This window comes from Sipha flava, unplaced genomic scaffold, assembly GCF_003268045.1.
Source record: "Sipha flava isolate LNK unplaced genomic scaffold, YSA_version1 224_pilon_pilon, whole genome shotgun sequence".
NCBI classification, from domain to species: Eukaryota; Metazoa; Arthropoda; class Insecta; order Hemiptera; family Aphididae; genus Sipha; species Sipha flava.
The window spans coordinates 1,241,782-1,254,786 of NW_020272857.1; positions in this window are offsets into that span (position 1 = coordinate 1,241,782).

The following is a 13,005-nucleotide window of genomic DNA, read 5'->3' on the forward strand; positions in this document are numbered from 1 at the left end:
AATACAAAATATAATGTTACCTCAATAGTCCTGTTTCTGAATGACATAAGCATTAAATTTCAGATACAATGTATTTTATAATGTTGTGTTAAAGTTTACCAAGAAATCTACTGTCATATTTATAAATGGATTTAATACTTGCTTTTACTTAGAAATAATTAATAACAATCACAATATTTCGTAATGCTTATACCGTAAAGTGTGGAACTAATTGTTAACAAAGTACTAAGGAACAATTAATTGATAAATATTAATTGTAAATTATTGGGTAATAGATCAAAAAAACAAAATAATTAATCTTACCCAAAATAGCAACTAGGATAATAAATTCATGAATAAAAAAAATATAATATTCTATTTAAATATAAACATATTATTATTAGAGTTCGGATTTAAATGATCTAAAACAATTTAAAAAATGCTCTTTCAAAAAATTAAATCAAACAAAAATTTACATTGAATCATTTTGTTTTTGTTATACTGATTTTAAAAAATAAGAAAAAAATATTCGTTTAACATGCATGTGAAATTATAAAATAGTATATAAAATATAAAAAATTTATAAAAAATTAAACTTGAAAAATCTTATCTACATTATTAATAGACTCTGTTTATGCTAATTATTTAATCTTAATACTATGTTTATATTTTATTAAAGTCAATTTTTTTAGTCATAATATGAGAAATAGTTCAAAAATGTTTTGAAAATTTAAAAATGCATTAAAAACGTTAAAAATGTCTAAAAAAAAATTTGTACTTGAAACACATTTATAGTTTGAAAAGCATCATGTAAGACATTTCAAAAATAGATGTAAATGCATTGCAATCCGAGCCCTAATTATTATAAACATTGTATAGATAACATTAAATTGAAATAAAAAATAGAAAATATCTATGTATGAGTATAGCAACTTTGAACTATTGGTGTTGATTTTGAAAAATATATTAAGAACATTTTAAATTAATGAATATATATATAATCATAAAGTTCAAAGAAAATTCGATTGAACTGTTATAAGTTTTTTTCTTTTTTTACACTTTTTCTTCTTTTTTTTAAAGTATTCGTTTTATTACATTAGAATTTAAGTTTATTTTTTAACAACAATTAAATAACACTTTCAAAGATAAACGTCTATCCTGCTAACCAAATAATTTTATTTGCTTAGGACTATGTGAAATTAAGATATTTGGCAATCAAATGCCTTAATATATTTTTAAATTTGAAAACTGGATATTAAACATTTTATAGTTCTTATAATTGTACAGTAATTACGATTATGTTTTAAATATTCGTGTCATGACATAAAAGACAATAGAATGACAGTTACATAGGCTAGACCAGACATTTTAATTAGTTTAAACCAAAATATTAATCCTCTAGAAGAGTAAATTTACTTTAAGAACAATGGTGGTTGGAGATTTTATCATGAAATATTTTGATAACAGGTACTTCCTCAAATTATCCCTTTGTCATGAAAATATTAAATTCGCATAAAAAAGTTCCTAAAATATTCCAAAATACATATTTCAATAATGTAATAAATCAATTTGGTATTGTATTTTTGAATAAATCAAAATTAAATGATAAATAATTTAATTATTAAAAAAAAAAAAATCGTAATAATAATATAAATCTTTTGTTCGATTTGAGTTTAAACATTTTTAACATATTGAATATCCATTGATTCTGTACACTTTTCTTTACTATAATACTACCGATGATAGCTCCACTCTTTGGGTTTCATTTTATATGAAAAAAATGCAACGAACCTGTTTTAGTAGTAACAAAATACACACCCATCCTAAAATGTTCAGTTGCCAAATTCAACCTGGAGAGGCCCAAACGACCGTCATCAGACAAAAGTCTCTCTATCGTCTCCGATAAATATGAACCTACTTGGGACTTAGAAGACGAATGTACACCAATCACTATCCAATAGGCACGTGTGTTAGCCTCAAGTAAATTAGGTTTAACCAGTTCTTAGTCTTCGACGCGCGGACCTTTATCAGAAACTACCATATCGAGCGTAATCGTGCTGTCACAAAAAAACTTATTGGCATACATTTCAAATTATAATCAATAAAATCTTCTGTTTTTTTATCGTTTATAAAATATCAAATATATAGTTGGTAACAAAATGGACTGTTTAATTTTTAGTACATAATTAAATTATTAAGCTATGTCTTTTGAACGATTGTCATAAAGCAAAATGAAGGTTGTTACTTTAATCCATATATTAATATTTATTAACGGTTTTGATACAGTTTTAATTTCTTCATTGGACAACACCAAGACCTAATCCGTTTTTTGCCTTCAGTCTATAAAATATTGTTTATTCTATAATATATTATAATATTTTGCTTGGTGACATTGTGTCATAAAAATATACTCAAGAAACATAATTGTTCCAGAAGATTTTTTTTAATAATGTAAATTTCGGTTTCTCGATTATCAAAAATTACTATATATCATGGAGTTAAAATATTAGATTAAAAAAATGTATTCGTTAAGATTTTTATTCGCTTTTAACTCTTATGCAGAACTTAGTATAATATCATACTAAATTACCTGTAACATTTATAAATAACATTTATCATTCATTTTTTATACTAATATAAGAAACTTAAAGCACTTGTCGCTATGAAAAGTTCGTTGTATAAATTTAAGTTTTATACAAACGCAAATTTGGTGATCCACAATCAGCGCAAACTTTTGATCTAAAAAAAGTTTGTTAATTTACTTCACCCAAACTTAGATTTTAGAATCAGCTTTTATATTCTGTGCATTTACATTTTTATCAAGTTATGTAAATATTATAGTCAAATATTTCAATAACTTATCTATCATCACTTTGAGTTTAACTATGTAATTCCGTTGGTATATTCCTTTCCATAAAATTATATTTAACAAAACTAAATATAATCAAAGTATTAGTTAGTCATAATGAAATAGAACTGTCTTTTTTCTACCATATGTTAACAATTATTATTCACCCGATTAAAATATTTGTATGATGATCAAAAATAAATCTTTGGCTTCAAAGTACAAACGAAAATTACACCATACCGATTTATATGATTTACGGATTAATTAATAATTTATACAACAAATACAATTATTAAAAATACAGTATGTATTTAATTTATTAAAATTATTTTTTCCTATCTAATCACTTAATAAAAAATATATTTTAAAATTATGTAAGAAAAATTAAAAAATTAATTTATTTGTGAATTTATTATTATATATTTATGCAACAAGTTAAACAACCAAATAATTGTGAAACTTTTTTTTTTAAATAAATTATAACCTTTAAGATAGTTAAAATTATACATCAAATTGTAGAGTTTAATTATTAACTGTATAATAATTTGATAAATATTTATATAAACCTAAAAAAAAAAATAGTTAAGTAAAGAATAAACAATGTATTATAAATTTCCTTGACCGAGTTCAGAGTAGACTAGTTCTTACATTGATCTTACAATCAACAATAATAAAATCATAATTGAGGTTATATTTAATTTTAAAATACTACTACATAAGTCTGGCATTCGCCCAAATCTGTATATCATGTTATAAATTTTAATTTCATAAAAACTATGTTTAATTACTATGTAGAGTACTTTTATAAATTTTGACCATATAAAATAATAAAAAAAAGAAAAACAGATTTGTATTGTATTTATCAAAAGACATCAATTTTAAAACAAATAATCTAAACAATTTTAAGTTATCTTAAATAATAAATAGGAAATGCTAAAATACAAACTTTGATAGAATCAATATCTTGTTGAAATTTGTTATATCGTAATAACATGGATATTTTTATTATTTTTGACCTCCATTTTTTTTTTCCAAAAATTATCTATATCGGTCAGTTCAATTTGTAAATTATAAAAAGATTCGTTTTTATATTTATCTTTGGAACTTGTGGATTACATGTTTCTATTTGAAAAAATAACAACGCACAATATTAATATAAATAGACGAAGAATTTTGAATGCAACTATTAATTCCTAAAACCATATTAAACAACTTGCTTAAAATATTATCTTTCATTAATAACATAATATGAACGTCTAAATATTCGATGAACATTCTCACTATAACAGTGTTTAAGAGTTAGGTAACTAAAACTATAATTTACTGCAATCAAATTATGAAGTAATGCGACGATAATGTTATTAGATATTAATATTTTTTATTTTTTTTTTGTAAATTATTTTATAACAAAGTTATTTTTGAAATGTAATTTTTCAAAGTAACATGCTATTTTTAATATTTTTGACATATATTTTAAAAAATAAATGTTTAATGTCTATTTCAAACAAAAAGTTTAATTTTTTAACACCACGGTGTGTCAAAAATATTTTAGTTTGGTAAAATTATGATTGTTATGCCTTAATAACAATATATATATATATATATACAATATATATAATCACATAAACAATGATGACCACAATTTTTAAACTACTAGAGGCTTTTAATATATTTTTTACGTCCATAAAATTATATAAAAACTTGCCTGATTATAAAACTATAAAATAAACATAGATTTTAATAATTGAGTAAATTTCGACCCTTAAACTACTCTTAAGATTTAAAACTAATCGAAGGTGAAAAAAATATTTTTGAAAACTTTGAACTAATTTCAATAATTACAAAATTAATATCCATACATTTTACATTATTGTTCTAAAAAAAAAAAAAAAGCTTATTCAACTACCACTTTTATACTTATATGACAGAAAAAATAATTCAAATCTTATAAGAGAAAGCTGTAATAGAAGGTTAATATGGTGGTATGCGATTGACATTAATAGGAAATGTTCAATTTGGAGACTACTTGTAATAAATCATTATAAGACACTACCATCTGTCACTGAACTGAATAAAAACGTACGACATTAGAGGACCTCTTTTTTTTTTTTTTTTTTTTCTTAACTCTAGTACGTTATACTATATCTTAAATTCAGATATATGTAATTTTCGTTTAAGTCAAAAGTGTAATTTCAAGAAAATAATTCATTTGAACCCGTGATTAACAAACGTTATAACACTATACCTCAATCATATTTTATAATCAACTACATTCTTAGCTTCTCTAATGATAATAGTATTTAATCATTTTGAGGTAGTTCCGAGTATGTATCTCATTCGCGTTTTCTTCGGAATATTAACGCAGTGTTAATCTCTATAGAAACAAATCCAACATACAAATAATCAAAGCATATTACGCCAAAAAGTTTACCCATGGTTCCGTATTATTTTGAAGATATAATAATCGATACTTTTCGAACTAAATTACGATCAGGTAAGATTTTGTATACGCGTAATAACCACTTGTATTGTATTTTACAGTACACAACCAAATTCATTGACTTATTAACTTTTTCTGATCTGTACTAGTTATAATAAAGTAATAACGACATGCGTTGTTCAAGAATAAAGCTCTTTGTTCACTTAGAGCCAATTTATAAATACATTTTGAAAAAAAAAAAAACTTTATCACCAATAAATACATTATAAATTGCTTTGATCTTATTATGTCAAAAACACTTTTATGAAAAAAAATACTCTAAAGATACGCTAACTACCGACTGAAAATGTTTTTAGACTATATAACAGTGTGCTTACGAAACATTATTTAATAATAAATGAAAATTGAAATAGAATGGAGAAAAAATTCAAATATTTTATTTGGTTGTACACAAGCTAAATCAGCAAACCAAATGATACTATTATTCCACACATGATATAGGATAGGATACATATGATTTTTTTTTAAATGCATATTTTAATAATATAATATTACGAGATCATTCCATTGAATTGAATAAAATGAAAAAATATAAAATATACGAGTATAAACAAACATAATATTTGTTTTTTATTAGTTGTAACTAACAACATTTTATTTAAATAGTTATTATTTTTTAATATAAAAAAAATTCGTCTTTCTTTCATATAAAATAAATTATGTATTCGATATTTTGTATTATTAATAATAATTATGTATAAAAAAAAAAGTATATTAACGTTATAAATACAATATTCATGTATACATATTTTTCACAGCCGTTGATTTTATAGTATTTATTTATAGTATAATAAAATCAACTGCACAACTCACTAATTAGTTTTTTTCATCAATTCAATATAAATATTATTGAAAACAATTAATAAAGATTTAAGAAATATATTTCGTGCACGCATTTAAAATATAAAAATTTAAAAGTTACAATCAAATTAATTGGTTGAAAAGTATATTTATTGTATTCCATACAAATGCCAATGAAAAACAATGATAAGATGATATAATTGTGCAGCTTAACCATCATCAACAATTAATATACATTTTTTACTCCGTTAATTATGAAAATAACTCATAACTATGTTATTTTTAGTTATTATTTATAATAATAATATTGTTTATTTATTTCTGTAGCCAATTTCAAGGTCTGTTATTTCATTCAGTAACTCAGAATTTGTTTACTTGATAATCATAATTGGCGGTCAAAGCATGCACCTTTCCAGTGGCGTATACAGAAAATATTTTTGGGAGGGACTACTAGGGACAGAATTAAATTACCACTGCTATCTAAGTATTACTAACAAGACACAGTAGGTACTTATCTAAATTTCATTTACAGAATGTCCCAAAACGATTTGACAAAAGCAATAAAATTTGTCTAAACTGATCACATTATTTACGTATTTCCTATAATAAGTATAATCCTGTATTTATGAACAATGAATATATGATATATATATATATCTACTTGACTATAATAAGTATAATACTGTATTTATGAACAATGAATATATGATATATATATATATCTACTTGACTATTTCTATAATAAAATATGCTATGAATAAAATGTATAATACAATTATAATTGATTTACTTATTATATAATTAACTCTTAATAACAGGCATTAAACCATAAATTTGAGAATCTTAAAAAAATTTATTGAAGTACAATTGAGTAAAATAAATGCAACCAGGTTAAAATAATTTTTCTATTTTTTTTTTTTTTAAATTATTTACAATTTCATCAATGTTAAGTACTATATTACGATGGATAGTCATTAATGCTAATCCAATTAATCGGATGTTCCACATTGGTTTCGTACGTAGGTTTTTAGTCTCCCAAGAGTTCAAAAGCTCCTCTCAACTGATGTAGTAGTTATTAGTAAGATATAACGTTTTTAATAGTATGTATAGTATACATTGTATATGTTAGGAAACAAATCAAGCTGACAAATTTTCAAAGTATCTAAAGCATATTTTGGAATTTTTTCATTGAACACATACTTCACTTCATTATCAACATAATTATTGGTAATGATTATTTTTCTATGTATTATCATGTATTAGTGTGTTGTGGTCTATGGGTAATTTTAAACTGACACATTTTAAAATAGCATCTAATCATACAATTAAACCACAAAATATATAAAATATATATTACATGTTTAATATATTCTGTAATAAAACCTTTTAAACTTAAATAGTATCCAAGGCTATTACCATTGATTATAAATACCATTTATAATCAATGCTATTACTTATTATATATTTGATATTCTTCTTCTTCTTCTCAGCTTACCGGTCCGTTGAGGACCATTGCTACCTTCAAGAGGTCTCGCCATCTATCCCTGTTGTACGTCAGCTCAAAAGTTACATTTTGGCCTATCTCTTTCAAGTCTCTGGATATCACATCTATCCACCGGGTTCTTGGTCTTCCTAGGGGCCTTGTTTTGTTAATTTTTTCAACAAGTTCCTTTTTTTATTAGTTGTCCATCTGCTCTCCAAGTGTGTCCAAACCACTCTAGTCGTTTGTTTCTAATAAACGTTAAGATATTTGGTCTTTTGTACAATTTCTGTAATTCATCGTTTGTTCTTCTTTCGTAGGTATTGGTTTCTTGGTTGAAGCGTGATCCATAGATATTCCGGAGTACTTTTCTCTCAAATATTATTAATTTCCTTTCATTGCCTTTTATTATGGACCATGTCTCGCAAGCATAAGTTACAATTGGGCGCAGGTAGCTATGATATAGAAGAATTTTTGATGTCCTTGAAAGTAATTTTGATTTTAGTATTTTGACTATACTGTAATAACACCTATTTCCACACATAATTCTTTCATATATTTGATATTACTAAATGAATTTTGTCATTTATTCTCTGGGTAGTCTAAATAAAAAAAGAATATCAAAGAATAAAAAAAATACTACACACCACGTGAATATGGTTATATTTTCCGTAGGATGCAAATTCTAAATAAGAATAAAGCACCATTAAAATATAACAAACGTTTAAGATAATTTTTAAGTTTTTCGAAACATTTCGGGAGAGGCTGTAGCCCATTAGGCCTCCCCCTATATACACCACTGCACATTTCGATAGATGTGTGCTATTTCTCATGAATAAAATATCGTATATTGTATTATGTATTATCTATGAAAAAAAATTGTTTCAAATTTCACAGTTATTGTACAGAAAATACTTGACTCTCAAAAGCTGTCACGATAACATTAATCGATCTCTGTACATTGGTGAGTTATCGCGATCGAACTGCTAGAGTATTGATAAACATATTTAATATTTATAATATTTTCATATTTCTACGTAATAAAATTAAAAAATGTGTACATTAGTATAGTATTCTGAAATCTAATTGTTCTCTATAATTCTTAGTTATTTTTATTTATTTAATTATTCATTCCTCTCAGAAATATTGTTATGCCTGAATCATGACGATTACAATATTGTAGATGCAAATGTGAAAATACACTTTTAACGCTCATAATTCATATTTAAAAATAAAACACGTTTAATTATATTATTTGGATGCTAAAATAATGTCGGTATATACTCGTAGTTACCAATCAACCTTTTTTTAGTTTCTCTAAGAAACAAGATTTTGTCTTACATCAAAAATAAAATAACAAAAACAATGTTGACATACGAGAAAACCATTCGATTCCGAATAAAACTATTTCCCCTTGTCCGGTTTAAAGGTCTATGGGTTCAATGTAATTACCGAATAGACTTTCAATTCCTGTCCGATAAACAAAATCCATCCGTACCTATGAATTATTCATCGCGACCGAGAAGCAATATTTACCTGCTACATCATCTCTCCTAGCCTTTTTACAATCAATGTAACCAAGGGTTTTTCCGCGGGGCTAACATATGCTTGTATCATATTATTGAAAATCGACATTGACCAGTGTGAGATAATCGTAAACCATCAAAATAAAACTGATTCTAACATCAATTGGCAACGATTCAAAGAAAGTATATACCTTCATTTCAATTTCAGAATAGGTAATCATACATAATAAATAATAAAATATATTATAAAGCGTAATGAAAATATTTCTGAAATTTAATTTAATTTTAATATTAATTAATAAACAAATAACAGGAATATAATTATCTTAAACTAGTCATCGTTCAAAATATTATCTTTAACGGTCAATTCTAAAATCAATAAAAATATTTAAAAAGCTGAATATATTTATTTCAATACATTATTTTCATTTATTTTATACACTAATATATCTTAGAAGTGGTATATATTTGAATAAAATCTATACTAAAGTATAACATTTATTCTAAAAATGGACGACTAAAGATAAGTTAAAATATTCTATACCAGAGGTGGCCAAACTTTTTTCGGCTACGATCTACTAAAAATATACTTCATCTTTGAAGATCGACTTTCTTGGAAAAATGTTTTTATTATTAAATAATTATAATTATTAAGGAACATACTTGTTTAAAGTATATATAAACATATATAAAGTATTATAAACTAATTACTAATTACTAAAAATAATATAATAATTCCTAAAATTTAAATACTTAAGTCTAATCAACATATTAATATTTATTTTGTTGATCTGGGCATTGTTGAAGTCCACGTGGCCTAAAAATAAATTCTAACATGATCAACTCTGAAATCGTCGGCGATCGACCGTTTGGCTGCCCCTGTTCTATACCGTTTTATTTTAAAAAAAATGATAAGAAAAATTTAATTTGTCAAAAAACTGAGATCGAAAAAGTGATGTGTACAATCATATAAATGCGATAACATAAGACTCATGTAATAATTGTTTAAATTACCATTAACCCACATTGTGTGTGATGCTAAAAAAAACATTTAAACTATCTAATTTAAAATCAGATTATCATGTTATAGAATAATAACAAAAAAAAAAGTTCCATATAACGCTAATGTTAATGCTTCGTGTAACATAAACTAAGGAAAGCATGTTACTTAAAATAGAAATTAAATGTGCTCTACTTTACATTAAAGATTTAATATTCAATTTTAAAGTAACTTGCATCGTTTAATTAACTTTGTGTAGGTACTTTGAATACTCTTTTAAACTATGAACAAAAATTTATGTTTATGAGAACGTATTTGGCACTGCGTATTTATGTACCTATTATATATTTTATAGATTACGATTTCGATAGTCTAGTGGAGTATTATATGGAATAATTTTTCAAGTTTAATTTAATGACATAATATTGCATTCGAAGAAATTACAATAAAATAAACCGATTTGTAACACCGTATGGTTTGAACGACTTGCGATATTATTGGAAATTTATCACTATTAATGCTCATAGCTACATCTAGTGGCATGGTGAACGATGTTTGCCTTATGCAATGACTTAGTCCTAAAAACCTATCAAGGGGCTAAGTATCCCTTGGCTCAGGTATTTATGAACATATTTTATTTTAATAATTAAATTAATTGGCTAATCAAATGCATTAAAACAATGCAAACAACTTCAAATCAAATTCTTACATTAAGAAATAAAAATTAAAACTCTCCAAAATAATTAATAACCGGTACCAATAGTACGAGTATGTTACTCTTACACACTCTAGCTTACGCAGATTCCGATCGGAGTATACCATATAAACGAATGTGTTGGATTTATTCAACACGTCTTACTTTCGAGATATTGGTGGAAAAACTATTTTGGATAGTTACGAAAAAAATATTAACCTATCATAATTTAATCCTAGAAGCGTGTTTTTCGAAACACCCTTTCGTGGGAACTCATACTTAGATTTTTCGTCGGTACTAATTTTCCACTCGGAGTCTAATTGAAAAATTTGTACCGAACTGTTAGTCCAGCTCGTGTGGTGTTTGGCCTATGTTATCCACTTTGTTATCCACTTTTAATTCGAATTTCATTTCAAGAACTCGTAGACCCAATATTTACACATTTATGGTTAACTTTAACCCACACAAACGTTTCAAGTGTACGAAACGAATTTTTTTTTTTTTGGATATTTTGTCCTATATATTGGTTATTTTATCCCTGGATATTTTATTACAGGATATTTTGTCCTTGGATATTTTGTCCCAATACCGTACGAAACAACGCTATTATTACGTTTTATTACGTAATCGTTCGTAGGACGGCTATAGAGTATAAATACTTACCGTCTTGTCACAGGCTATTAACGGGCATTTGGTGTAGCGAGCAACAATCGTTGTGAAATAAGTAGAGACTAAATAATTAGTGGGTTCAAATATAATAATAAAGAATAATAATAATATAATAGTATATTTACCAAGTGATAGTAATAAAAATTAAACCGTTTAGTCGATTCACTCCTGTGCGTACGGTGATATTACCGCGATTGTTGACGGTGTGCAATCGAGATTATACAACCAAACACCTACAAAACGATTACACACGCGCGCGCCGCGATATACGGCGGTGTAAAAATAACAGTAATAATAATCAGCCACAAAAAGCCGTCCACACTCGAGGCGATCGACACGCGACGCAATTTCCAAGCAATGTGGATCTACCAACGACGCGATTTGATAACAATGCGAGCGACGGACGACACGTGCGACCGGCAGTGCTGGTTGCTTGGCAGCCATGTCGCACTGACTGTACGTAAAATATACTACTAAAGATATTTATATAATTATTATTACGTATTTAATAATACGACTAATATTAATCGAACGATACACAATGATAATAATAACCACACGACAATCACTTCGTGTGTGCACGACGGGCTCCATCCAAATTGGGTCCCGAATTTAAAATTATTTTACTAGTTGGGTCCCGAATTATTTTAGGTACTATTCTAATTGGGTCCCGGACTTTTATAAGTACTACACTAGTTCCTGAATATTTTTTTGCTAAATACTATATTTTACTAAAATTTTCCTTCCCATTTTAACAAACTTAGGACTATCTATGATCTATTAAGACTACAAGTATAGTTAAAAATGTTTTTTATAGTTTTTTGTGTTTTTTAGTTTCTTTTCCGTTCATTTTTATTTAAATTACATAATGGTTTTAACATTTTTAATAATTTTTTCATTTACCTATATGGATAAGATTATATTATATAATATGTATTTTTATATTTGATTTTTAATATTTTTAATATTTTCACCAACACAATTCTAATTATTTATATTTTAATGGAAAAGAAACTAAAAAACAAAAAAAAAAATAAAAAATTATTTTTAACCATACCTATGGTCTAAGTAAATTATAGACAGTCCTAAGTTTGTTAAAATGGGAAGGAAAATGTTAGTATAATGTAATACTTACAAAAAAATAATCAGGAACTAGTGTAATACCTAAAATAATTCAGCACCCAACTAGTGTAGTACTATAAAAATCTGGAACCTATCTAATACACTACCTGCGATTAGCCCTTAGTACTCGGGACCCAAATTGGATACTCCGGTATGGCGTAATGCACAGATCGCTCATATTGCATATATCACGTAAATCATGCACACACACGTGTCAATCACCAAGTTGTGCGGAAGGCTAACGCTTATAAAAAATACATGGGTTGAAATCAACTATAATAAATGGGCGTGGATCATGAACATCCACCGGCGTAGCGATCAAGCCGACAGAAAAACACATATATATGGCACATAGGGAATGAGAAAAAACCCTAGAATTTTGTACA